This window comes from Triticum aestivum, chromosome 7A, assembly GCF_018294505.1.
Source record: "Triticum aestivum cultivar Chinese Spring chromosome 7A, IWGSC CS RefSeq v2.1, whole genome shotgun sequence".
Lineage (NCBI taxonomy): Eukaryota > Viridiplantae > Streptophyta > Magnoliopsida > Poales > Poaceae > Triticum > Triticum aestivum.
Window position 1 is genome coordinate 419429327 of NC_057812.1, and position 27054 is coordinate 419456380.

The following is a 27054-nucleotide window of genomic DNA, read 5'->3' on the forward strand; positions in this document are numbered from 1 at the left end:
CAAGCACCTGAAGAAAAGCCGGATCATACGTATTGGACCATCCATTTTGACGGATCCAGGCAGTTGGAAGGCTCGGGGGCTGGAGTCGTATTAACTTCCCCACGAGGTGATAAGTTTTGTTATGTTCTCCGTTTAATGTTCCCTTGTACTAACAATGCAGCTGAGTATGAAGCCTTGCTCCATGGTCTCCGGATGGCTAAGGAGATGAATCTAAGTCGAGTTAAGTGCTTCGGTGACTCGGACCTTGTGGCTCAGCAAGTGTCTGGCACTTGGGACTCCAAGGACCCACTCATGGCAGCATATCGTCGTGAGGTGGATACTGTCGCAGGTTATTTCAAAGGCTATCAGGTGGACCACGTGGACCGGCGGAAAAATGAAGCGGCAGACGCTTTAAGCCGGCTGGGCTCTCAGCGCAAACCGGTCCCACCCAATGTTTTTCTGGATGTGCTGCACAACCCGTCGGTCAAGATCCCTGGTGAAGAGGATTTGGCTATTCCTGATCCGGAGGCTCAATTGGTGGCAGTTCTTCATGTTATTCCGGATTGGATGCTTCCTTACCTGGCGTACAAGAACCGGGGCGAGTTGCCAGAGGATGAGATTCTGGCCCGGCAGATAATCCGGCGATCCAAGTCCATGGCTATCATCAACGGCGAGTTGCATCATTGCAGTGTATCAGGAGCTTTTCAACGTTGCGTGTCTCCTGAAGAAGGCCGTGAAATTTTGCGTGAGATCCACGAAGGAGATTGTGGTCACCACGCCGGTTCAAAGTCTCTGGTGGCTAAAGCATTTCGCCATGGCTTCTATTGGTTAACTGCTCATGCTGATGCGGAGGATCTGGTCAGACGATGTGATGGTTGCCAAAGGTTTTCAAGACGTGCTCATGTACCGGCTCAAGAATTGAGAATGATTCCAATTACTTGGCTGTTTGCGACTTGGGGGCTGGATATGGTTGGGCCTTTCAAAAGGTCCAAAGATAAGAAGACCCACCTCCTGGTGGCGGTTGACAAGTTTACAAAGTGGGTGGAGGCAGAACCTGTTAGCAAGTGTGATGCGGCCACGACGGTTCAGTTCATCAAAAAGGTGATTTTCCGGTTTGGCTTTCCGCACAGTATTATCACAGATAATGGTACCAATTTGTCCAAAGGTGCTATGAAGGAGTTCTGCGAACGGGAGCACATCCGGCTCGACGTTTCATCAGTGGCACATCCACAGTCCAATGGTCAAGCAGAAAGAGCTAATCAAGAGATCTTGAGAGGCATCAAGCCCCGGCTCATGGTTCCTTTGCAGAGAACGCCGGGTTGTTGGGTAGAAGAATTACCATCTGTGTTATGGAGCATCAATACAACACCCAACAGATCAACAGGATACACACCGTTCTTCATGGTTTATGGAGCGGAGGCGGTTCTCCCCAGTGATATCCGTCATGATTCACCTCGTGTCACGGCTTATATTGAAGCGGACAACGAGACAGCACGGCAAGATGCTTTGGACCGGTTGGATGAAGAGCGTGACATCGCAGCCGCCCGATCGGCGATTTACCAGCAGGATCTTCGTCGTTATCACAGTCGCCGGGTCAGAACCAGAACCTTTCAGGAAGGAGATTTGGTGCTTCGGCTCATCCAAGATCAGACTGATATGCATAAGCTATCCCCACCTTGGGAGGGGCCTTTCGTGGTCAGCAAGAATCTGCACAACGGGTCGTACTATCTGATCGATATTCGAGAGCATAAGGACTCACGTACATCAGAGGAGGAGACTAACAGGCCGTGGAATATAGCTCATCTTCGGCCTTACTATACCTGAGCCATTGGCTATACTTATGTACATATTACGACAATGTATATATTATGATTAAATATAATAAACCGGAGCCTCAGCTAAAGCGGGGTATCTATTCTTTTACATCATGTCAGGTTACACGGAGTTCCTCTAAAGCGGCCTCCAGTTTACCCCTTGAGTTCGCTTTGCTAAAAGCATCGTGTTATATCACTTGGAGGATTGGTCGTGTCCGAACCAATACCATGCCTCTTGATAGGCGAGAGCCACCAGATCACTTGGGGACTTGGTCATGTCTGAACCAGTCATGCCTCTTGATTGGACTAAGGCCACAAAATCACTTGGGGGCTTGGTCAAACCCGAACCATGATCATGCCATTTGGTCGGCATAAATGCCACAGAATCACTTGGGGACCTGGCTGACTAGAACCATAGTTACACCTAACGGGAGCTTGGTCGTGTTTGGCCATGGTAACGCCATTTGATCAGCTTAAATAAACCATTTTTGGCAAACGTTTTTGTCGTTGCTTTTGCTTCACACTTTTCTTTGAAGGGGGGTTTTTGCTTTTCATTGTGTTTTTTAAACCGACAATTTTTTTTAACCAATCAATTGACGGAACACAGTTCACGTCAATCCGTAGACTATTTGACCGGTTTGATCCTTATTGTTAACATCCTCTTATGGAGTAACACAGGGTTTATTATAACCCGGCACGGTTTACATGGTAAAACAGCGTCAATATATATATATATATATATATATATATATATACAGGAGCTATTATCTCCTCCAACAGTGTGGGTTTGCAAAGCTCCGCTTCAAGATTGGCCAAGAAAACTTCACACTCAACGATGGCAGGTATTATGTATCTCAAAAATTTGATCATATACTTAAAATTTTGTTTTGGATGTTTTGATTTCATATATACAGACATTATATTCCGCCTGACGGTACAACCACGGTGGCACTTGACGAATTTCTCATTTCAGAAAGTGTTTTGGAAAGTTCATTACCACAGGAAGAACAAGTTATGCACGAAGGCATATCAACATCAAAGGTGTCAGCTAGCCTATTACAAGGCAACATGGTGCCCATAATAATATAATTGTTTTTCACAAAGGAGAGGCAGTTTTAAAACCGGCTTCCGGTTCAAGCTTGGTCACCAGCCTGGCCTGATGGTTGTGGGTCATCCTGCGCCGCTTCAGCTTCCGTTCCTCTACCCAGTGGCTGGAAATCCACAGTTGTCCAGTCGATTCCCATTAATGCTTGAAAAACAACTTCATCATGGATCAGCAAAGACGGGTCAATATCGGGAGCGTAAGTATGCTTACGGATTGAAGGGATCAGATTTTCTGATTCATGGATTGGTGCAGCTATTCGCTTGTTCTGATTGTCATATTGTGCTTGATAATGAGACAAATCTGCTTCCTCAGCGAACTGACAGGCTAGTGGACGTACCTCCCGGTTTATTGCTCGCAAATCCGCTTCACCAAAGTCTGACCCGTCTTCCTTCAAGCTGGGATAGCCCTGAGCCGCTTCAATAGGATCAAAATCCGGCACCCAGGCTTTTGCCCAGATTAAGGCATTGATTGCACCGGTTCGAGCAGCAGATTTCTTCAGCTCTTCAACCCGGGCAGGAAGCACTGACAGTTTCATCAGAGTATCTTGAATCAAAGTGGGCGCCGGTTTGTTATGAGACGCGGTACAGATGATCCGCTGGGCACCAGTATACAATTGTTCAACCAATGTATAGGCGGCTTTCAATTTCTTCCGCACATCTGACCCCAAGTGACCAATGCGTGTCCCTGAAATACCATAAAGGGTTAATAAACCGGCGACTCTGTAAGAAGGCAGAGCCAATTCAGAAGGCAAGCTGGCTTACCAAAGATAGCAGTGGTCATGGCATGAACGTGCCGCTTTATGCTGGTCAGTTCATCCGTCACTGGTTTTAGTGCAGCCTCGGCATCCTCTGCTCGTTTGATCAAAGCGGACTTTTCAGTGGCCCAATCCGCCCGTTTCTTCTTGAAGTTCTCCTTAAGTTGTTCCATGGCGCTTAAAGCACTGGCCAATTCCTCTTTTGCTTTGGAGGTTTCAGCCTGTTGGGTTTTCAGGTTTTCTTGAAGATCGATGACTTGGTTTTCTTTCGTCTTCAGCTCCGCCTGCATGCATACAGATATATGTTTCAACAAATCGGTAGAAGGATTCAAGTACCAACCACATAACAAGTTATGCGCTTAGCACTTGGGGGCTAATGCATATTCGATCTTCATCTTTCAATTGTTTACAAAGTCCCAAGATCAATACAAGCATTCAACTTGGCACTTGGGGGCTAATGGCTATTTGATCATATATATTCTGATGCGGCAGTTTCAATTACTTAAAGTACCGGTTTAACTACGCTAAGTTGAACCGGCCCTTGGGGGCTACATCAGCAAATTTCAAAGCATCAAGATTTATATTATTAAGTCCCGGTTTGAAAGAATATTTCAAACCGGCCCTTGGGGGCTAGGAGAGTCAGCAAGAATGGAAGCATACAAGCAGGAAGGAGCATATGGAAGTTACCTCATATTTATCTTTCATCATATTAACCAGACCGGCTTCATAGTCACGGCTGGTATACAGCCGGTTCAGATAGCCGGAATGGATATCTTGGGCGTTCAGAGCAGCGTAAGTCGTCAGATCAGCGTTCCACTTGCCTTTGCCAAAAGCAGCAAATTCTTCCTTGGCAGAATGTTTGGATAAAGTGACAGGATTGCTTGGCTCAGTATGGCCAGTGCCAGTAATGACAACCTCATCATCCTTGGTACCGCCGGTTTGCACTGGAGCTGTTGGCTTGTCAGTAGGTTTTGCTGGACCGGTGGAGCTTTCAATCCGGATGGAACCTGTGGGCTGATGGATAGGACATGAGGTATCAGTAGGTCTCTCTGCAGCAATAAGATCATCATCTGGCTGCGATGGATCGTTGGAAATATCCTCAGGAATACCCGCTTCAGCATTGGGCGTCTTGTCTGCTTCAAGAACGACATCTTCTTCGGCCGCTTTGTCCAGGCGGGCTTTCTTACTTGGCCTAGGTTTGGCCCTGAGAAGAATAATAAAATCAAATACAACATATGTTCTAAGGCGATGTACTGCAAACATCACAATAAGTATAGCTTACCCAAGCACCGTCTTAAGCGGTGGGAGCTGAGTAGCCGAGGACTCGCCAGAAGATGAGTGGGAAGTAACCTGGTAATCGGAGTCAGACGGATTAAGAGGTTGACGAAAGCAGCCCGCTTTAGGACAAGCACTGACAAGCAAATTAGAGACCTCTGAATGGCGTTTCTGAACCGGACTATTCGGTAAACCGGCGGAGGTAACTACCTGGCCCCTGTGACGGGTTGTGCGACGAGCTTCATGTTGTTGGGTCTTCATAAGAAAGTTAGGATCCAAATAAGCAAGAGGATGAGAAAATTTAACTTTCCGGTTTGCCTGGCGGATTTTTTGTGAAGGCAAAGTTTCTGAATCGGAAGAGAGAATAATTACCTCTGCAACATCCGCGTGGCTGGCTTCGGCATCATCCTGACAAATATCATCATCAATAAGACGTATGAAAAATAAACCAAGTGAGTCAAGCTCTACCTCAAAGCCCGGATTATCTACATCATCATCAGCGGCCGGATTAGAAGATGCAGTGGTTCTTTTCCTGTGGGCAGTCTTCTTCACAGCTTTAGTCTTTTGTCGGGTTGCTCTTTCCGGTTTGTCTGGTTTCTCTGGTTTCTCCTGCGGCAGTTTTTGCTCCAAAACGGATCATTGCCCTGATTATGCAGGCACTGATATTAAAAACAATGACCAGACTTATCAATAACAGAATCAACAAATAGAAAAATCAAAGTCTTACAGCTGGCGGTTTGTTGGTGGCACAGAAGGGAAGCAGGCCGATTCTAGCGCAGACGTGTTCCGGTTCATTCAGTATCTTATGCACAGCTTCTGTGATTTCTTCACCGGAGAGCTGGAGTTTTGAATGTCGCAGTGGGTCATCAACACTGTCAGTATACTCGCAGATCAAACCGGAGCGCTGACTAAGGGGCAGTATGCTCCATGATATCCAACAGCGAGCGATATCAACCCCTGTTAAACCGTTGGCCATAAAGGCTGTGAGCTTTGACAGCTGGGGAGCATATTTGCTTCTCTCCTGGGCAGTCAATCTTTGAGGAAAAGGGTGTGTGTTGTTGAGCCGCTCCGGACGAAAGCCAGGCAAGGGATTCTCACCAGCAGGGGAGGTGTCTTTGCAGTAGAACCATGTCTGATTCCACTCCTTGGGGTGATTGTGCACCTTGGCGTGAGGGTATGTGAACTCTTTCCTTTTCTGAATCGCCATGCCACCCAACTCCGTATTAGAGCCATCAGTAAACTCAGTACGACGGTTTAGATGGAAAAGATCTCTGAACAATTCCACTATGGGCTCCTCTTGAAAGAACACCTCATAGAGCACTTGGAAGTGGCACATATTTGTAACAGAGTTGCGGCCAGTGTCTTGCGGATGGAGTTGGAAATCGGCTAAAACATCCCTGTAAAATTTAGAACCGGGCGGCTTAAAGCCCCGGGCTAAGTGATCTACGAAAACAACAACCTCTCCTTCTCGAGGTGTGGGAGGGCATTCTTTGCCAGGAGCCCTCCAATGGATGGTATCTTTGCTGCCTAAAGCGCCAATCAGGACTAAATCGTCCAGTTGATCCTCTGTGACGCGAGAAGGAACCCAATTGCACTCATATACTTGCTTGGCCATGATGGAATCTACAAGGTAGAAGATCCCGGTTCAAAAATGCATTTGATCAAGGTACGTTGGTATGGGCACTGTTAAACCGGAGACAGAACTATCTGAACCAGAGTTTCATGAAGCAACCAACATCTGGCGGTTCAACAAGGGGACTAATGGTATATACCGGTTTGTCAATTTTTTCTACAAAGTTAAACCGCCTGGTCTAAACATTGAACAGTCAAGACTGCAGATGAGTAAGTACACAAAAACAGATTTCACAAGATTATACTACAGCTTTGGATCTGGAACATGTTTATAAAGGAGATAAATATTCAAGGCCCAAAAGGAGCAGTGCCGAATCAATGAGCGAAGGTACGGATAAGATCTATGGTCTTAATATGCGAAAGTGAAAACGGAGGATAAAAACTACTGCTACACAGAGCAAAGATTCACAGACTCGTCTAAGGATCTATCATATGAACAAGAAGCAAGCGATGAACGCTAGAGAACATGGAAACCCTAGAACAGATCTATGATGAAAAGGATAGAAGACTTACCGGAGCTGAGGAAGAAGCGGAAGGTCGCCGCGGTGCTCTGGTACGCTCAGGGTGATGCAGCGGCCAAAGTTGGTGCAGAGGTCGACGGCGGCGGCGGAGCTCCGAAGCTGGGCGACGCGAGGAAGATGAAGCAGAAGGGCACGAAGGGGAAAAAGAAATGACCCTTCGGTCCTATTTATAAAGCAAGGGACATGGGTCAGGCGCGAAAATCAAGGGGCCGCAAGTTTGGAAACAGAGCTGTCGCCTCGATTATCGCAGATCTATTAAACAAGAAGGTATCATGGATAGTTTCTTTATGACAGATGACGTCACGCCGGTTTACAGCAATCAGAGAAGATGACATCACGGCGGTTCACCAAACTACAAGAAGATGTTGAAGATGAAGTTTTTACTAAGGATTGGCATGAACCTGTTCAAATCAATCTGGGACCTAATGTTGGGGATATTACTACTGGGCATAAACCGGCCTATCTGGGCCGGGTTAACTTCATCAGTAGTTAAGTATGTTAAAGCCCATGAAGGTAGATGAGGGATCAAGACCCATAATCGGTTAAGAGCCTGTAGCCGTAAACCGGCATCAATATGTAACTTGTATTGTAAGTTAGGAATAAGTAGAGACCAAACCGGACACATCTATGAGCCGGTGTTGGGACTCTGTAAACCGACGGGCGTCACCCATGTATATAAGGGGACGACCCCGGCGGCGATTCAGGGACAACAGACAACAACTCGAGACATAGGCGAAGCTTGTTTGCTCCCTAGTCATCGAAACCCCATCAATTCCATCACAACTAGACGTAGGCTTTTACCTTCATCGAAGCGGCTGAACTAGTATAAACTCTCTTGCGTCCTTGTGTCCGCTTTAACCCCTTCAAGCTAACCCGTCGTGATGGCTCCACAACTAAGTCCTTTCTCTAGGACATCTGCCGTGACAAAACCACGACAAGGTCCACGGCCGCCAGGAGAAAGAGAAGGAGATGAAGGCTCGGGAGGCTGCCGTCAAGGACCGGGACGTCGAGCTTGATGACCGCCACGGCCGATTGGAGACGCTGGAGTGGTGACTACAGACGGAGAGGGCCGAGCTAGATGCCAAGGCGAAGGTCTTGGCGGAGGATCGGGTGGCCTTTGCGAAGATAGAGAAGAGGGCTCGTGCCGCACTGAAGACGATTTACGAGAGCGGCTTGGAGGATCCATTGGACGGCGCGGAGGACGGCCCCGCCAAGCTGCTTCCCTTCCTGGTCCGTGCGCTTGGAATGTCGTAGACGGCCTTGGCCCCACGGCCGAGGCTGAGGCGCGTTCCCTGTCTTCTGCGGCGCTGACGCGTGTCCTCGGCCATGTCTACCTGCGCGACCCCAACGTCAACCTCGACAGCCTGCTGGAGCCCATGAGCGGCGACCTTGCCGCAGCTGCCGCTGAGGCCATGAAAGGCCGAACCGAAGCTTTGCTGGGGAGGTTCCGCGCCTTCAGCATCTTGCCCAGGCACGGTGCCGCCAGCTCCGTGGCCCAGGAGGCGGCGCCACTAGAGAGTGATCCCTTCGTGACTTCTGTCCTGTTTTTATTCCTGCAACATGCACCATGCATCGCGGAGGCATTTAAACTTGTGTTTGGCATCGTGAAACAATATATGGCTTGTAATATTTGCTTTGAATTTCTTGGAATTTGCATTTTTCTCTCCTACTTGCTCGCGCTCTATGTCGGCAGGGCACGGCCCCGCGCATACCTCACCCAGCATTAGCCCCGACCGGAAACCAGGACGGGACTAAGGAGTGAGGGGCTACATGGCAAGTTAGGCTCCTGAGTCGCGATCCTCAGGAGTCCCCCTTGACTTTCAAGCAACAAGCAGGAAAGGGGGGAATAAGGAGTGGATTGGTCGTTCTGCATCGGCAGGGCCCGGCCCCGTGCATACCTCACCCAACGTTAGCCCCGACCGGAAACCAGGACGGGACTAAGGAGTGAGGGGCTCCAGGGAAAGTTAGGCTCCTGAGTCGTGATGCTCAGGAGTCCCCCTTGACGTTCAAACGGGTTCCCATACCTTGGCTCCGCTCGGGGAGGGGCGCGTGACGACCAGGTCCGAGGGACCTCGCTGGGTGGCGTGCACTCGGGCAAGGCCCAGGCGTAGCCCCCGTGTCCATCCCCCTCGCGCGGCACTCCCGAGGGGAGGCGTTGCGATGGTGACGGACACTGAGCTCTGGGCTCCCTGAGGTTGGTACGGCCGTAGGCCGCCCTCAGTTGTTTACCACTAGCGCGGAGCATAGCGCTTCCGTATATGTACGGGCATAGCCGCTCCTCGGCAGTGTCGTCAGCCAGCACGGAGCATGGTGCTTCCACTGGTATGTGGGAGGGGACTCCCCTCCGAGAGGAGCCCCCGGGGCGTGTACAGTCCCGCCCTGACACGTGGCCGGCACGGTAGGGCTAGGAGAGGTGTATCTGGGCACTCATGGGCCAGCGCGGGACTCACGAGGCCCTACCTCGATGTGGGTTGCGCCTGGCTCTGGGCCTTTATCAATGGTGTGTTCCTGCAGGGTGGTTACAATGCAAATGCTCTACGTCCTCAGGTCCCGGCCCTCGAGCGAGCTTAGCTGCCGCTGGTATGATAGGTCGCGATGCCGTGGGTCAAGCCCAGGGGGTAAGGGCTTGAGAGCCAGTAGGTGCCCATGAGTCGCGATGCTCAGGTACCCCCCTTTTAACATGCAAGCGCTTTGCATGAAAGCGGAGAAGTCCGCGATAAGCAACATGTGACAATTAAGCGCGAAAGAGCAAATTCATTTTAAGTAGATGCAAGAAAAGCAAACGCCGCTGGGCCAGGCCCGAGCAGCTCGGGGATGATGCATCCCGAGGGGCGCCCCCAACAAGGTGGGTAAAGAGCATAAGCAAGACGGATACATGCCGCTGGGACGGACCCACGCTACCTGGGGATGGTGCGTCCCCGTGTGCGCTCCCAGCTAAAAACGAAACTTAGAAAGATGTCACCTCGTGCCGTTGAAGATGAAGTGATGCTGAAGAAGTGGGCGATGCGCGATGATGACGTCGACCCTCACGAGCCCCCAGGCCCAGGGGCCTCGGGAGGCTCCGGAGGCGCAGGTGGGTCCCCGAGGGCCATCTCCATCTCCGCCAGGACCGCACCCTGCCTGATCTCCTGAGCCTCCAGAATGCTCCTCAGCAGGCGCTGATGAGCGGCGACCGCGTTCGGCAGGCCGAAAGGCATGCGAACGTAGTTGTGAGGTAGACCCTCGCAATGCCCCACGCGCGAAGGCCAGAGGCACTCCTGAGACGCGGCTCGATTGAGCCGTGGCACATTGATGCAGACGCGTAGCCCACCATCCTCGCCTGGGTGTGAGGCCATGGTGGGAAAGCGGCGGCTACCGCGCATGACTCTCGACTCCTGTAGCTCCTGGGTGTTTCTTGCGATGAACTCCTGAGGGTTTGGTCTTCCTTGCCTTGTACCTTCCTGAGGGAAACGTTCCCGGAAGCACCCCTCCAAGTAGTGCCCGAGCGCCTCCCTCGCGACCTTGGCAAGGTCGGTGGCTCTCCACGAAAGAGCCCCCGAGCCCTGCCTGAGGAGGGCGCCGGGTGCGCCTTCCTATGCGAGAGAGGGTGGCGCTCCCTGATTGGGCGCAGATCCTAACGCAACACCTCCGGAGGCCCCGGCCTCCTTATGGCTTAGGCCAGGCGAAACCTTCTTCTTCTTAAGGGTCGCCTCGGGAAGTCTTCCGTTCCTGTGGTCCGGGTCTTCGATTGCTGCGGCTTGGAACGCGCGCTCAAGTGAACACACTGCGTCCCTCTCTTCACAGGGTACGGTGATGACTCCACCGCTCCCTGGCATCTTGAGGACATTGTACCCATGATGAGTCACTGCCATGAACTTGGCCGGGGTTGGGTACCCGAGTATGGCGTTGTATGGCAGACAGATGTGGGAGACGTCGAAGTCGATGAGCTCGGTGGGGTAGTTGTTGCGCTGCCCGAAGGTGACTGGAAGGCGAACCTGCCCTATCGGAACAGTGGAACCATCAGTGACTCCTGAGAAGGGCTTGGTCGGCTAAAGCTGATCGTACGGCACTTGGAGATTGTCGAATGTCTCGACGGACAGGACGTTGAGTCCTGCTCCGCCGTCAATGAGGGTCCTGGTGACCTGCACATTGCTGATGACCGGGGAGCAAAGCATCGGGAGGACTCCGGCCGTTGCCGCGCACTTGAGCTGATCCGCTGAGCTGAACATGATAGCGCACGCGGACCACCTGAGAGAGCGCGTGGCCTCAAGCTTGGGGAGGACTGCATTCACCTCGCGAGCAAACTGCTTGAAGATGCGCTGTGAGGCTGGGGCCTGCGCGCTGCCCAAGATGCAAGCGATTGCGCACGGCTCATGGAAGCCCCCAGCCCCCTCGTCTTGATGTTGGTCTTCGTTCCTCCTTGGCGGTGGCGGCAGAGGAGGAAGGCCTGCGTTGTCGTGCGGGCGATCCTCACGAGGCTGATCTCTCCAGCCACCCTCGCGAGGCTGGTCCTGCCAGCGATCCTCGTGAGGTCGGTCACGCCACCCTTGGCGAGGGCCACGGTCTTCCCATCATCCGCCACCTCTTCCTCCTCCTTGGCCATAGCCCCTGTCGTTGCGCTCGGGGCATCGAACGACACGGCCATCTCTCACGGCCCTGAGCTCTTGACATTCGTTGGTGTTGTGGGTGTGGAGGTCGTGGTACACGCAGTACCGGCTGCCCTTGGATGACTCAGGCTGATCCCTGCCTCGCTTGGTATCTGGTTCCGCTGCAAGCACGGCAGCCCCCTTGCGCTTCACGTCCTTGGCCTTGGGCTTCTTCTCTTCTGGGTCGGCAGTCGGGAGTTCGAGGTGGGAAAGGCGCCCTTCCTCAGCCCTGGCGCACTTGGTCGCCAAGTTGAACAGCTCCAGGGATGTGCACAGGTCTTCATGGATTGCTAGCTCCTCCTTCATATTCATGTCGCGTACGCCATTGGAGAAGGCCGAGATGATGGCTTCTTCAGTCACCTTGGGGATCTTGAGGTGAGCGTTGTTGAAGCACTGGATGTATTTCTGCAGGGTTTCCCCTTGCTGCTGCTTGATGCGGCGCAGATCACTCACGGCCGGGGCCGGTCGCGACTGCCATGGAAGTTGGCGATGAAGCGAGTGTGCATCTCGTCCCAGGAGGAGATCGTGCCAGGAGCCAGGTGCGGCCCCCGTCCTTGAGAGCCATGGGAAACCAGTTCTCCATGACCCTTTCGTCTCCGTTGGCGGCTTCGATGCATAGCTCGTAGAGCTACAGGATCTCCGCGGGGTCCGCCGTGCCATCATAGCGAGGGGGCAGGTCAGGCTTGAACTTTCCTGGCCATGCGACGCCGCGTAGCTCGAGGGTGAGAGCGCGGCACCCGGCTATAGCCACCGGTGGCCTTTGCTGGTACTGGGCTTGCTCCTGGGGATTGCCACGCGCCGCCACCTGGAGCAGAGCGGCGTCTTGGCATGGAGGTGCAGGGACGCGATCTTGGTGCGCCGGTGCTGGGAGCGCACAAGCACCTTCTCGGGGATGAGGGATCTCTTGGCAGCTCCTTTCTTGCTGCGCAGGCGCCGGACGTGGTGGGTCTCGCCCTGGGGCTGCGCGCCTTGGAGCCAGGTTGCCTTATTGTGGAGGAGGTGGTGGAGGCACCCCCTGATCCTCGCCTCTCGCGTGGAATGGAGGGCGAGGCAGTGAGAAGGACGGCAAGGGGAAGCCCCCTGCGGCGCTGACAGCTCGGTGATGGGGGCGAGCCAGTCCTCGTAGAGGTCGTCGACGTGGCGGTAGTGCAGGAGCTCCCTTGCCAGGAGCAGCCCGGCATGCGCGTCCACGGGGGCGCGACGGGCGTGGGACGACGAAGCGGCTGGAGTCAGCGATGGTGTAGTGGTGCGGCCCTCCCGCCGTACCGAAGGATGCTGCGACGAGGCCTGCTGCTCGTTCCCCACCGGATCGGTGGCGGCGTTGGCGGCAGGCGACGGGGAACGACGAGGGCGACCGCCGACAGGCGCCGTCTGGGCGACGCGGGTGGCGAGAGCAGCCCGACGCTCGGCGCGAGCCCGACGAGCGTCATCCATGGACACGACGGAAGATCACACGCGAACAGCGGAAGAAAGATTCCGGCGCACCCCTACCTAGCACGCCAAATGTCGGATTTTGGGTTCCGGCAGACCCTTAGGTTCGAACACTGGGGTGCGCGCGGAGATCTCTCCCCTACCGATCTACGTCCGATCTTCTCGCGTGATCTAAGCTGGAAACAATGAACAACACATGGGACACGAGGTTTATACTCGTTCGGGCCACCGTTGTGATGTAATACCCTACTCCTGTGTGTGGCGTGGTGGATTGCCTCAGGGGCTGATGATGGATAGTAGAAGGGAAGAACAGCCTCACGAGAGGTGTTCTTGAGCTGGTGCGATGAACTGTTTGGGTGAGTTCAGTCGCCTCTCTCTCTCTCTGCTAGGGCTCTACCAGATCGCTAGCTGATGTCTCTCGATCTCTCTCGATGTCTCTCTCTCCCTCCCTCGATTGATGTCTCTCTACTTGTGATGGCTAGCTCTATTTATAGAGGCCCTGGGCCTCTCCCCAAATAATGAGTGGGAAGGGCGCCAACAATTGGCCATTTTGAAGGGGAACATCTAGTACAAGTTATCCTGGCCAAAGGTGGACTTCGGCTGCCAAAAGTAATGGTGATGACGCCGTCTTGGGCTCCACGGTGACCTCCATCCTGCCGCTCTGTTGGTCTTGGTCTCGTTGCACCGGAATGGTAACCTTTGGCTGATGCCTTTGCCTATGCTTGCCCCCTTTGCACCATAGGGGAAACAAGGACACTACGCAGGCTGGCGCCCGCCTGGCGCCCGCCTGGTGTCGATCGTCATGGCTTGCGTCACGAGCTCCTCGCGAGGTACCCTTGCCTTGATTTCTCTGCCTCCTCGCCAGCCTGCCTGATGAGGCTGCCTTCGAGGAAGCTTCCGGTCGTCCGCCCCACGAGGCTTGGCCCCTCGCGAGGGTCTTGAGCTTGAGTTGATGATGATGGGCCGTGCTGGGCCCCCACTTGAGCCACGCTGCAGGCCGCAGGCAGGCAAGTCTGGGGACCCCCGTTCCCAGAATGCCGACAGTAACCCCGGTATGACGGAAACTACAGCGGCAAGAGTGGAACAAAACACCAGGCTTAAGGCCGAGGCTTCCACCCTTTACCAAGTATATAGATGCATTAATTAAATAAGAGATATTGTTATATCCCAACAAATATCCATGTCCCAACAAGGAACAAACTCCAATCTTCACCTGGAACTATAAACACTATAAGAGGGGCTAAGCAAAGTGGTAACATAGCCAAACAATGGTTTGCTAGGACAAGGTGGGTTAGAGGTTTGACGGGGCAATATGGGAGGCATGCCATAGCAAGTGGTAGGTATCGCGGCATAGGCATAGCAATAGAATGAGCAACTAGCAAGCAAAGATAGAAGTGATTTCGAAGGTATGGTCATCTTGCCTGAGATCCCGCAAGGAAGAAGAACGGGTTCATGAAGAAGACAAACGGACGTAGTCGAACGAATCCTCATAAATGCGACGTTAACGGAACCAACCCGAAGAAGCAACACCGAAAAGAAGCAAACAATAGAGTAAAAAAACCATCACATAAACATGGGATGATGCACAATCAAGTATGATGCATGTCCGGTTTAATGAAGCATGGCATGGCAAAGTGCACAAACAATCCTACAAATTAAGTGGAGCACAATATGCAACTGCGTTGCATATTGAAGAAACACCACATGACTTATTTAGTTCGATCTCGTTTATGTACTCAACAATATTAAATGTTGTTATCATGGCAAGAGGTGAAGCATATGAAAAACTACCTATCTAGGCAAGTTTAAATGAGGCCGAAACAACAAACAACAAGTCCAGAAACTCCTCATGTGTATGTTTTAATGTTTGGTACTGTTCTGCCCTAAACACAATTTTAGAGTTGTTAAACATGCAAAGTGATGCCACCAAGTTAAATTATGCATTTTTCTACCCCATTTACATATAAAGTTTATTAAATTTGAAGCTACGGTTATTAAGTTATGAATTAAAGCATTTTAACATGACATAGGAGAAAATTTTAACAAACAGCATTTTAAACATTTTAAACATAGATGAAAGTGGTATATTATGAAACTAGATGAAATTCTAGTCATTTTACGTATATAAATTATTTACATCCGATGCACGGGTGTGAAGTTATTAAATGCATGAAGTTAGAGGGTTTTTCTGCAAAACAACCGTCTCGGGAATAATACCTAAATTCGTTCCACGGGAAAAACATGATTCGGGCTGCATCTACGATCTGGCCCAACAGGAGGATAGCAACAGGGGCGCTGGGGTGTGCCTTACCCATGGGCCAGGCCCAGTTTGCGGAGAGGGAGAGGCCAAGGCAGGCCGGGCGCCGTTGGGCTGGCAGCTCGGCCGGTTGGTGTACCTCGCGTGAGACATAGCCCAGGCGTGGGTCATCTACGGTCCACGCGGCGATGAGGGAGCGCTCGTTCTTGACAAACAAAGCAGTCACAGCGGGGTGCAAGGTTCAGAGCTGCAGCGGCGGCTGAAATGAGCGGGTCCAGGGCGGAACGTTGTTCTTAAGCGAGGTTCTTAGCGGCGGCGGCAAGAGTCACCAGATCCAGGCGGTGGAGGTCTGGGACGGCCTGTTCTAGCCGGAGACGAGGCCATGGGCGGCGCTGGCAGTTCCTGTCAGCGGCAAGAGATCAAGCCACATGGAGCAGTAGGGGAAAACAAGAAGAAACAGGGGGAGTCGGAGAAGAGGAGCAACGGAGAGATCCTGGCCTGACGACGGCGGAAGCGATCGACGGCGCGGCGAACTTGTGGGCAGGTGGCGAGCTTCCTCCTTGGGCGGCAGCGCTAGTTACCTGGAGAAACAAGAGAGGTGAGGTGAGGTGAGGGAGAACTAAGGAGGGAAGGAGAGAGGCAGGGCGCAGGGCTGGCCTGGTCGGGGTCGCCGTCGTGCTGGAGAGGAGCTCCGGCGAGGGAGGCACATGGCGCAAGGGGCTCGAGGCTCGGCGCTCCTCTCGATCCAGATCGAGGACCGAGGCAGGGAAGAGCTGCGATGGGATTGGCTGGATTTTGGATCGGGGAGGATGAAGCTGGTTGGCTTGGCGATGAAAACAAAGGGAGTGGCGGCGGCGTGGGGATTGGATGGATGGGACAAGGTCCCTAATTTGTAGGGTTTCCCACTATTTATATTGCAAAGGGATTAAGGTAGGGTCTACCACGTCCCTACTATCATAAACGGATGGCTGAGAAAAATATAGGTTAGGAAGTCCAATTAACAAAAAGGAGATGTTTTGTAGATGTTTGGGGATGATCTGGATCCAACGGTAACGACAGAGCAGGTCGGGTTCGGGGAAGTTTCGGACACGTGCGAGGGGTCGATGCACTGTGCAAGGAGGGGTTTCAGGGCCTGGCGGTGATAGCAGACTATGCAGACGGACTAGAGAGGAAAGAGAGGGAAATCCCGGCAACAGTTTTCGGAGACAGAAAACGTCCGACGAAAAGACCGGCTATACTGCCACTATAGTTATCCGTTGGGGCATCAGACGATCTCCAAATGCGATGAAACTTGACAGGCGGTCTATCTACCCTATAATAAGATCACGCGCCAACTTTCAACCCATTCCGAGAACATTTTCCGGCCACTTATAAAATAATATTTCGGACGTGCCGCGGGCGTGTGCAAGTGTGGTTGGGCTCAGAACGGACAACGGAAGGAACTGGGAGAAACCGGGTGGATGCAAGTTTTGAAAACATGATGATGCAATGCACATGATGACATGACAAGATGCAACACGCAAGCGAATGACATGGCAACGTCGGCGAATAACTGGAAGACACCTGCCGCATCGGTCTTGGGGCGTTACACCACGCCACCGCCCCGCCAACGCCCCTCCACCGCCGGCGACCACCGCCCCCATCCTGAACCCTAAGATAGATAGTGGGGTACCTCTCCAGCGAGCCCCCCTCGCCGCTGCAGCTGGTTCTTCCTTCACCCCGGCGAGCCCCCCACCTCCTAAAAATTGACTGACCCAAAAGTCGATTCAGTCGACCGAAGTGTAGCTAAATCGGAGCAGCATCGCAAGAGCAAAAGCGAGAGCAGGAGCGCGAGCAAGAGCAATAGCAAGAACAGACCAGGCAGGGGACCGAGAGCAAGAGCAGAGCAGCAGCGCGAGCGAGAGCTAGAGCAGTAGCAGCTCCTACTGATGTGGACGTCATCGCCGAGGGAGCGACGCCATCGAGGAAGTGGCCGGCGACGCCGCCGTGGATGGAGCCGCGCCGTGTCGGCTCGGGACCGAGCACCGACAGCACCGTGAGATCGAATCAAGAAGAAAATGCGGCGATTAGTGTATAATCTCTTTGGTGGCGCCGATTAGGTCGCAACTTCATTCGAGGAAACGGTGATGATGATGCTCTTCCGGTGGTGCAGGTGAAGATGGCGGTGCGGGAATGGAGGTGGCCCGAAAGACGAGGGGGACGTTGGGGCAGCTCCTTGGAAGTGGAGGACGGGGTGGCTAAACCGGCGGGACGATGAGATCGACGACGGATCCTCATCGGTACGGTGGATTAGGGACATTGAGGTGTTGCTGTGGATGACATCGTCGGGGAAGAGGCTCCGGCTGGGTGGCGGACGGAGCAGGATGTGGGGTTTCGTCACGGGTTTTTGCGGCCTCGGTGTATGAATGGGTGGGCGGATGGGATGGCAGTGGGGAACCATGTCTTAGAGACGCGCTTGTCCGAAATGTGGGGTAAGTTACAAAAGTACCCCCACCGATTTGAGGCGGTTCTTTGGTTCAGGGGTACCACGGGCATTTCGCGTGTCGGGATTTCATAGGAGGTGGGAGTTTTCGCGCGCGTTGTAATTTCGGAATAGCAAGGTGCAGGTTGAGACGGAGGGAGTTGTCGGAGCACAACGAGACAAAGATATATCTTAAATATTTCAGGCTAACAAGGCGCGGGTTGAACTTTCCGGACAAGCCTAACATGTACTGTATCAAATCAATGTGCACTACAAACGTCATTCAAAACTTTGAATTCATGTTATGTTCAATTAAAATATTTTGCTACATGTATAATGCATGCAACCAACTACTCAAGTCAATGTTTTAGTGCATTCCAAACGTATATACTACCGCTTCAATATGAACTAAATTTGAATTCATTTCTCTATTTGAATAAGATCTACAGTAATGATTGTTGTGAAGTCAAAGCATTTGAATTCGTTTCTCTATTTTAATAATATCTACAATCATCATTATTGTCAAGTTAAACCATCGTTTGTGTATTATCTTCACAACACACCACATGATTAGTCTCGAGTTACATATGAACTGTGTGTACTATATGAACTCGAACTAGATTTTTGAATCCACTTTATTTTGATTTCAAATCACATTACATTTCTAGCTCGAGCTAGATCTTCATAATCTAAACCATGTCTCATATGTATAATGTGTTTATCACATTATGTATGGTGCCCCGCCCCCTATGCCTACAAGTATTTATATGTGAGTTGCAAACACCACACATTACCACAAATTCAAATAAAATGTGAGAATGTTTGATATATTGTATTGTTTAGATTGTTCGATATTTAGTTGTAAGCTGCAAACGCCACACATTATCACAAATTCAAATAAAATGTGAGATTGTTTGATGTATAGTATGGTTTAGATTTTTCGGCATTTAGCTGTGAGTTGCAAAGGCCATGCATTATCACATTATGGTATAACATGTGCACAGCACGTGTATCACTGCTATATTCATGCATGCAATGTTTAAAACACTATGATCTCCTATTCAAATATATGAATCCGCTTTCATATCAAATTATGATTTTTGTTAGTCTCTTACACCCACACAATCCTCTAAGCTTTGTAGCTACCACTAACTTTCTCTCGTGCATGCACATGCCCTCCTCGCCCCCCTTCCCTCGGCATTCTATCCACCAGGCACATTCATTTATTTCTTTAGGTCGTTTTCCCAGAGTCTCCACAACTCCTTTCCGATATACACCGATCGATAAACCTCTCCAGCGGTGCCTGCCTACAACATACACACACACCTTCAATCTCCTCCTTTATGTATCCTTTCCTCGTGTCTCTCATACGGTCAGACACACGTGTAAACTCTCGCCCCTCTTTTCATCGATCTAAAAACTGCACACTCCTCCCCCTATCTAGCTAGTAGTTGGGCCTCTCGCACCACCTCCTAGCTCCATTCTCTCTGTCTATCCGTCTCGCTGGGCCTTATTTTCCTCTAACAAATGGACGTACACCGACCGATCTCTCGCTATACATATAGCTAGCTAGGTCCTTATAACTCGTTTTTACCCACACGTCAATCGATCTACCTCATTAGTTGTGTCTCTCCCTTCCTCCGACAAACAACAATTGATCTACCGATCTAGTTAGGTTTGCTTACCAAACACATGGTTCCCCTTCATCATCCATGGATGCGTCCCGACAGATCTATCACGCACAGGCACACACAGAAACACATCCCCACTCTTATTGATAACATTGCATTTCCACCCTCATTTTGTCTAGTAGGCCTCTCCCACCATCTTCGAGAAGCAACTCCATCACCCATCTAGCACTCTACCCCTCTCCCTCCCTCTCCCTCCCTCTCTCTCTCCTCTCTCTCTGTCCCATCATATTTCCCGTCCTTCAGTTATGTATGGATGTCGACTGATCTCCCTCAAGACATAGCTAGGTCTCTCCTTCTCAACACATACACGAGTCGTTCTACCTCTATAGTTAGGCCTATGCCTACCCCTCCCCCCACCCCCTCCTCCCCACACACCGATACATCGAGTGCTCTAGTCATGTCTCCCTGCCACACACAAACTTGACATGTGCCCTCTAACGTTCCGTAGGCTAGTCGCCGTATATCTTTGACTTGTGCACACACTCAATTTCGATGGCTCTCTTCATCGATCTCGCACCCACCCACTTGATCCTCTCTTCGACTCTATCAATAGCTATGACCCCTCCCTCTCTTCTCGTGGATTGCCCGACCCTCTATGTATGATATGGATAGGCCTCCATTTCACACACATTGCATGCAAAATTTGGTGTGAGATGTCATCGACACATATTCCGACAAATAATTCATGAAATCAACCCCCCACCCCACGCCCACCCCAAAACAAAAAACACTCACGAACACGGTTTGTATCTCTCACACACACCCACGTAGGTGGTGGACGTGCATGAAGAGAAGAGGTGCATGCATGACGTACGTACTCCCGTCTCTTTCCCAACCACACCCACGCGGGTACACGGTGGAGCTCATTTCTGTACGAAAAAGGCAGCCCACGTGGTAATTTGGCACGTGTACTAGTTGTCCACTTGGTGGAGGGAGGATCGTCTACTACGGGTGAACAAACAAATTGCAACTTGACGTGTTATGTTAAAAAAGAGGCAAACCATGTGGGGCCTACCTTAGAGGCAAGGCTCTACACACTGGAGTACTTTTGATGTGTCCCGTCAACTCGCAGAACAAGGAGAAGCTTTCTTAGTACGCCGTCTCCCCCGCCCACGGGCGCGGTGGCTCGCAGGATGAGGTGAAGCTTGCTCCGCCTTACGCCCGCTCCCTCTCCCATGCGCGCGGTGGCTCGCAGGACGAGGAGAAAAATTTACTACTCCCTCCGTTTACTCCTCGTCCGTACTACCTTGGTTATAGAGATTATATCATATTGTTTGCAATATATATGTCCTTTAGTAGATTTCAATATGAACTACTAGTACATACTCCAAACACTAATGTATATAGACGTATTTTAGAGTGTAGATTCACTCATTTTGCTCCGTATGTAGCACTCTCCCTCGCCCCTCGACCCTCGCCCACGTGGTGGACGTGCAGCAATTCATTCGGTCTCATATAGCCAAAACGATATATACTACACTACCATTATTGCTCGACTTCCCAAAGAGGCGAAGAGCCAATCGCAAGGTTAATATTTTGGAGATGCCAAGCGCAAGGTTATAGGAGAACGAGTAGTAGGTGCTGCTTCATTTATAAATAAAGTTTTTTTCTTCAGTGGCACGTATGCAATATGATAAGTTCATATGGAGAGAAAAGGAAACCGCTCCACTATATACATAGTCAGGACGGGCCAGCCTACACAGTTGCTTGCTGGGGTTGCTCTCTTCACACTCTCTCGCACAAAATGACTGTGGCCACATCTCTAACATCCCGGCGGATCACGTCCGCTTGGGGAAGGGGTGGATTCTTAGTGTAGATGCGGTGGCCGTTGTTGATGGCGAAAACCCACTGTCGGCACGTCCCGATCAGGGGTCCCTACCGTTCTCTCTCACAAAGCCGGTGAGGTTGCCTTCGTCCCTTGCTCACTACCGCGACGTGGGCAGTTGCTACCTCCCGCCACCCTCCTCAAGGTTGAGCTACGTCCCTCAGGTACAACTCCCTTTATAGCCGGCTTGCACCACTGCTCCAGCTTCCCACATCACTCCCTGTGGATATTTCTCTACTACTTTGCCCCGCACATACCTCTAGTAGCTTCTACGTACTGTATTTGTGATGAGTTTATGTCTCATCAACTAGTCCTAGTAATCTTATTCTAATCACGCTTCTTCAATTTCTTTGCCACAGGGATGCTCATCACGATTTTGATGAAACTGCACAAAATGATTCGATGGTCAAAAGGTTGCAAACTTCATTTATTAGGAAGCTCGAATGTTGCTAGTAAATTGAAGCCTAGTCAGGGTTCACGGTTCAAGGGCTAGGGACTGCATGGATTGTTTTTTATTTAGCTACCTCTGTTCCAAAATAAGTGTCAACTTTAGTAGTAGTACAACTTTGTACTAAAGTTTGCACAAAGTTGAGACACTTATTTTGAAACGGAGGGAGTACATATTTGCTATGATCTGTCAATCACTGAGATGCAATAGCATGCATGTTAGTCTCCTTTGTATTTGATGAAATGTTGCAACGGGAAACCTTGGACGCAAGATACATGTAACAGAAGCTGGAAGCTTCATAGCATTGTACAAAATTATCTCGCTGATAAATTACAGTACGTACTATACTAGTACTTCCTCCATTCCTAAATATAAGTCTTTGTAGAGATTTCACCATGAACCTCATGCGGATGTATATAGATGCAGTTTTAGTGTAGATTCATTCATTTTGTTCCGTATGTAGTGGAATCTCTACAAAGACTTATCTACTAGTAATAGCTAGCCCCCACTACTAGGAATTCTCTGTCCTCTCCTTGAGCTACATCATCAAAATTGATGTAGCTGTTAGATGAGGTAAATCAGTCCATAATAGCCGTCTGATCTAGACGTTGAGAGGCTCCGCACTAAGCCACATGCAAGCATGCAGAAATACCGTGGCACATGCATGTGAGTGGGTTTTAAATCACATCAACATGTCTGCATGCAAGCATGCACCGGTAGCATGCATGTAAGTGAGCTTTTAAGTCCCATTAACATGTAAAAAAGAAAAATATAATCCCATTATGGAGTAGGAGTTGGCTGATCTTTTTTCCTTACGTGGGATGATCTAAATGATGATGGCAGTTTATTTAGTTTGGCTATCACATTTGTCATGCAGTTATAGAGATTTTTTAGTTCTATGAAATCGATAATTTTGCGCAGAGAGATATACCGTTGTTCCGCGGCAACGCGCGGGGACTCATCTAGTAATATTTAGGAACGGAGGGAGTACAATGTAAAGAGTTAGGTGTCGCACGGTGATAGTGTGAGGTGGGCCATGTAATCACCGAGCCTGCGTGTTTTCACTGCTCTTGCACGCCTCCGCTGTAAGAATGGAGAAAATTGTAATCTAGTAGTAGTACCTCCTTTCGCCAAAAGCATGGGACATCCAGCAGTCCTAGCACCTCAGTAATAAAGACCAATGAGCCATCAAATCACAAAGACCCAGCAGTAAGTTGGACGGACGAAGCAACCATCACTATTGCGCCGGTGAGAGGTCGCGTCCGCTCTGCCCGGGCATGAATGCGGCCCCGATTCTTTGGAGTGGCGCTGATCGTTTCAGGCGGGAAGCGCGCGCGGGCGATGGAGGTGCTTTGGGTGGGCCAGGATGGTCAGGAGCGAGCATGGCAGGTGTCCGCATGTCCCTACCGGACACGCCTGGAAACGAGAGGATGCACCGACTCTCGCGGCTAAAATCGTACACTACATAACATCTCTCTGTAGGAGTAGGTCGATCTACCGCTCTCTCTAACACACACATGTTGTTAAACACACACACACACACACGCGCGCGCGTGCGCACGCACCTTGGTCCCGTTGTACCTTCTAACATGACTTATTACACCCAGACGGAGCGAGTAGTAAGTATACGAGATACGGTGGCACACTGACTTAAGTCGAATACAAGTGCCCAAAATTTGTGTGCATGTTATAATAAGGATTCACTTAAAATAGTACTGAGAGAATAGAGGGATCAATTGGACAGTGTTCCCGATTAGTAGCGAGATGTGTGAGGTAAGAAACACCGCTGGCGCTTTTAATTTTTCTTATTAATTTGTTTGTTTCACCCTCTGACTGGTGGGACCCAACGTACTACATGGAGAGAGGTATGGTGACTAAGGCTGCATTATTTCTGCACCACTGTGGATAGTCTTGCCACCAAAGCCACATGACATGGTTATGATTGAAATCCCAATGACTCCCACACACAAAAAAACACGGCATGCTTGTTACACGAATGCAGGAATGTATAATAGGTTATTTCCCTCTCGTTGAACATAACGGGAGGGTTGTGTAGCTGGTTAGCCTGTTCGCTCACCAAACTTGAGGTCTCGGGTTCGATAACTACACTTGAGCATAATTTGTGCCAGGATGATTCTTTGACTGGTCAAAATATTTTCTAGGGTTTGCACGCTTCACACTCTCTCTCCAGTATATATATACACGCTGGAGCCTCAGCGCTTGTAGTTGCTCTCTTCACACTCTCTTGCCCTCTCCCGCTGGAGCATCAGCGCTTGTAATTGCTCTCTTCACACTCTCTCGCCCTCTCCAGATCTAAACAAGACTTCATTGGCCTATCTCTCCCCTCACTGTGGCTCAAAGAGCCGGCAGGATCCGTCCGCCGGGAAGGGAAGGAGGCTTAACGCTGTCACCGTCGGCGAGGGACTACCGACACAGCTGTTCACTTTCCACCCAGCGGCAGCACGGGAGGGCCTCCGACCCCTTCTTCTTCGCTGCCGTCCCGTCGCCCACCAAACCACGCCCCAAGAACCATGAATCTAGGACATGGTTCAAAGTGGAAAGGAGTGGGGGAAAGTAGTGGGAAAAGTTGTATATAGCATGAATCTAGGACGTGGTTCAAAGAGGAAATGAAGGGGGGAAAGTTGTATAGCATGAATCTAGGACATGGTTCAAAGAGGAAAGGAATGGTGGAAAGTAGTGGGGAAAGTTGTATCGCATAAATCTAGGACGTGGTTCAAAGAGGAAAGGAAGGGGTGAAAGTACTAGTTCAAAAAGGAAAGGAAGGGACAAGGCTGTAGAGGTTGAGCAGGACTAGATTTGCTGCGTTCACATAGGGAAAGGTGTCTAAAGATAACAAAACTGGGACCTACACAAATATGCTCCTTGGTTGTTTGTTCTTTGTTGCAACAGACTGTGCATGACCACAGTACATTGGTAGATGCACATGGTGCTGGTGCGTCCACTGTCCCATGCAACTCATTAGCTGTTGTTAATCTAAGTCCCTGTTTGGTTAAAAACTCCCTAGTCCCTACCTACTTGGTTCCAGGGACTAAACATGGACTAGAGGTTATTAAATGTCATGCTAAAAGACCATGTTACCCCTAGTAATGAACTAATAGAGACAAGGTGCGATGCCTGGCAGGGGCAACTATTGGAAAAAGTCCCAAAAAGACTCCCTCGGGGTCTTCTTTCTTTAGTCCCAAATGCCCACTTTTAGTCACTAAAAGTCCCTCATGTTTGGTTTAGATGGGACTGACACGGAGTTTTTTTAGTCCCTACACCAAAATGTCCCTGTAAACAAACACCATCTAATAATGCCGCTTGAAAATTGATGCAATGCCACACTTAAAAGCAAATTACATGTTTAACAAATTTTATTGTTAATATAATCTCTATGTTAATATTAATCGATGCCACCATTTGAGAAATGCTACTGTCTTGCTTTCTTTCCCATTTAGATAAGGTAGATGCTTCTTTTTGTTGGCTTCTGTGTCATCCACCGTTATTGACCACTAATTGTTTCCTTTGCTCCTCTGTGTAAATAGGTTTATCTACTTCACCTCGTTGCCATTGTGACCTTGTGACCTTTTGTTGCACTACACAAAACACTTTTGTTTTAAGAGTGTTTTGTGCAGTTCAACCAAAATGTCACACCGAGAATGTTGCTTGATTGCTTGATCTTAGTGGAACTGCAGAAGAGGAGATCTTACTTCCTATCCGTTAAGGCGAATTTGGTTCAGATCTTCTTCTTGTGAGTTGTTTGAATTCCGCACCATGAGAGGTCAGTACTAGCCTTCTTTCACATAATTCTACAGTATGCTTTCATATGTTGTGCTACTTGTATGATACTGTTGCTTGATTTTAGTGAACTGCACAAATGGAGACAAGACTTCCAATCTGTATGTGCACCGTAATATCCCATTGAGGTAAGCTAAGGATATTTCACAACTGCTGGCCTGTATTTTGCCACTTCCATCAGAAAATTAAGTTTACTACTATACTTGTGCTCCCTAATTGACATGCCAAATCTTACATTGAAGGCGAAGCTTGTCTGTTATTGAACCAAGTGATGAAGGGGAAGAACAAGCGGAAGAAAAACAAAAATCAACTCCCGGTGCTGTAATGAAGCACTAGAACTGTGATGACACAAGTAATGATATAGTTTTGCATCTTAATTTATTTCTATGGCTGGAACGAGCAATTGTTTTGCCATTGATTTGATGCCACTCTTAATGTAATATGTAATTATCTCTACTTGTGCAAATAGGGATCTTCTTTGAAGATAGCATATATTTTAGTGGAACAGCACAAGAAGATGTTGGAAAAATTAAACTAATCGAGGAGTATATAGTAAGCATGGCCACCACCATAGATAGCAACAGATGGTTCCGGAGAAGTGCTTCATCTGTATGCTCTACACAATAAGCCTCCTGACAAAGGTTGGTACTCACCCACTAATTTCATCTATATGATTGAGCTTTGTCATCTCTATTGGTGTTGTGCTACTTTTTAGATACTGTCATGAAAAGGTGGTATTGTCCTTGAGAAGTGCTTCATCTGTGTTGTTTTAAATATTTCCTTTCCTTTTTTCGAGAAAATAGGGATGCTAGCATTTAGTAGTCCTCTTGTCTTTGCACAACAGGATCATCTTCCTCTAAAGAAGAATATGGAGTACGTGAAGTGACTAGTTCTGATTATGCCATGATGAAGAAGCCTGGTCTATCTTCTCATTAGAAGGAGCAGTTGAAGGATGGTTACATTACTCCCCACAAGACCAAACTAACTTCAGCTCAGAAGGACTGACAAATCTCCATTTTTTTGCTATGATACGCGAGTACAATGTTATTCTAGGATTCTTTCTGGTGAGTTCCATTTTTCTAAAAGTGTGCTCTACATGGACCATGTATGTGACTGTTGAAACTGTCAATTCATAGTATAGTTTGCTTTATACTAATCACTTTTTTGTATTTGTGCAAACAGGGGTGCTCAGCTTGATTTCAATGGGAACTGCACAAAATGTTCATGAATACATCGAATCATTCATTTCCACCACAAGAAAGGAGGTGCCGATAAGTTCAAGGGCATTGCAACATATAAGGGCGAAATCATACAAGCTACGCGCGAATTTGGTTGATTTTGGTGGAACTGCACAAAAAGAACAACTGGTTTATTTAGCACGAGGTGCCATGTCAATGTCCGAACTGATGGCAAACCCTGCTCATTCCAAAATCGTAGG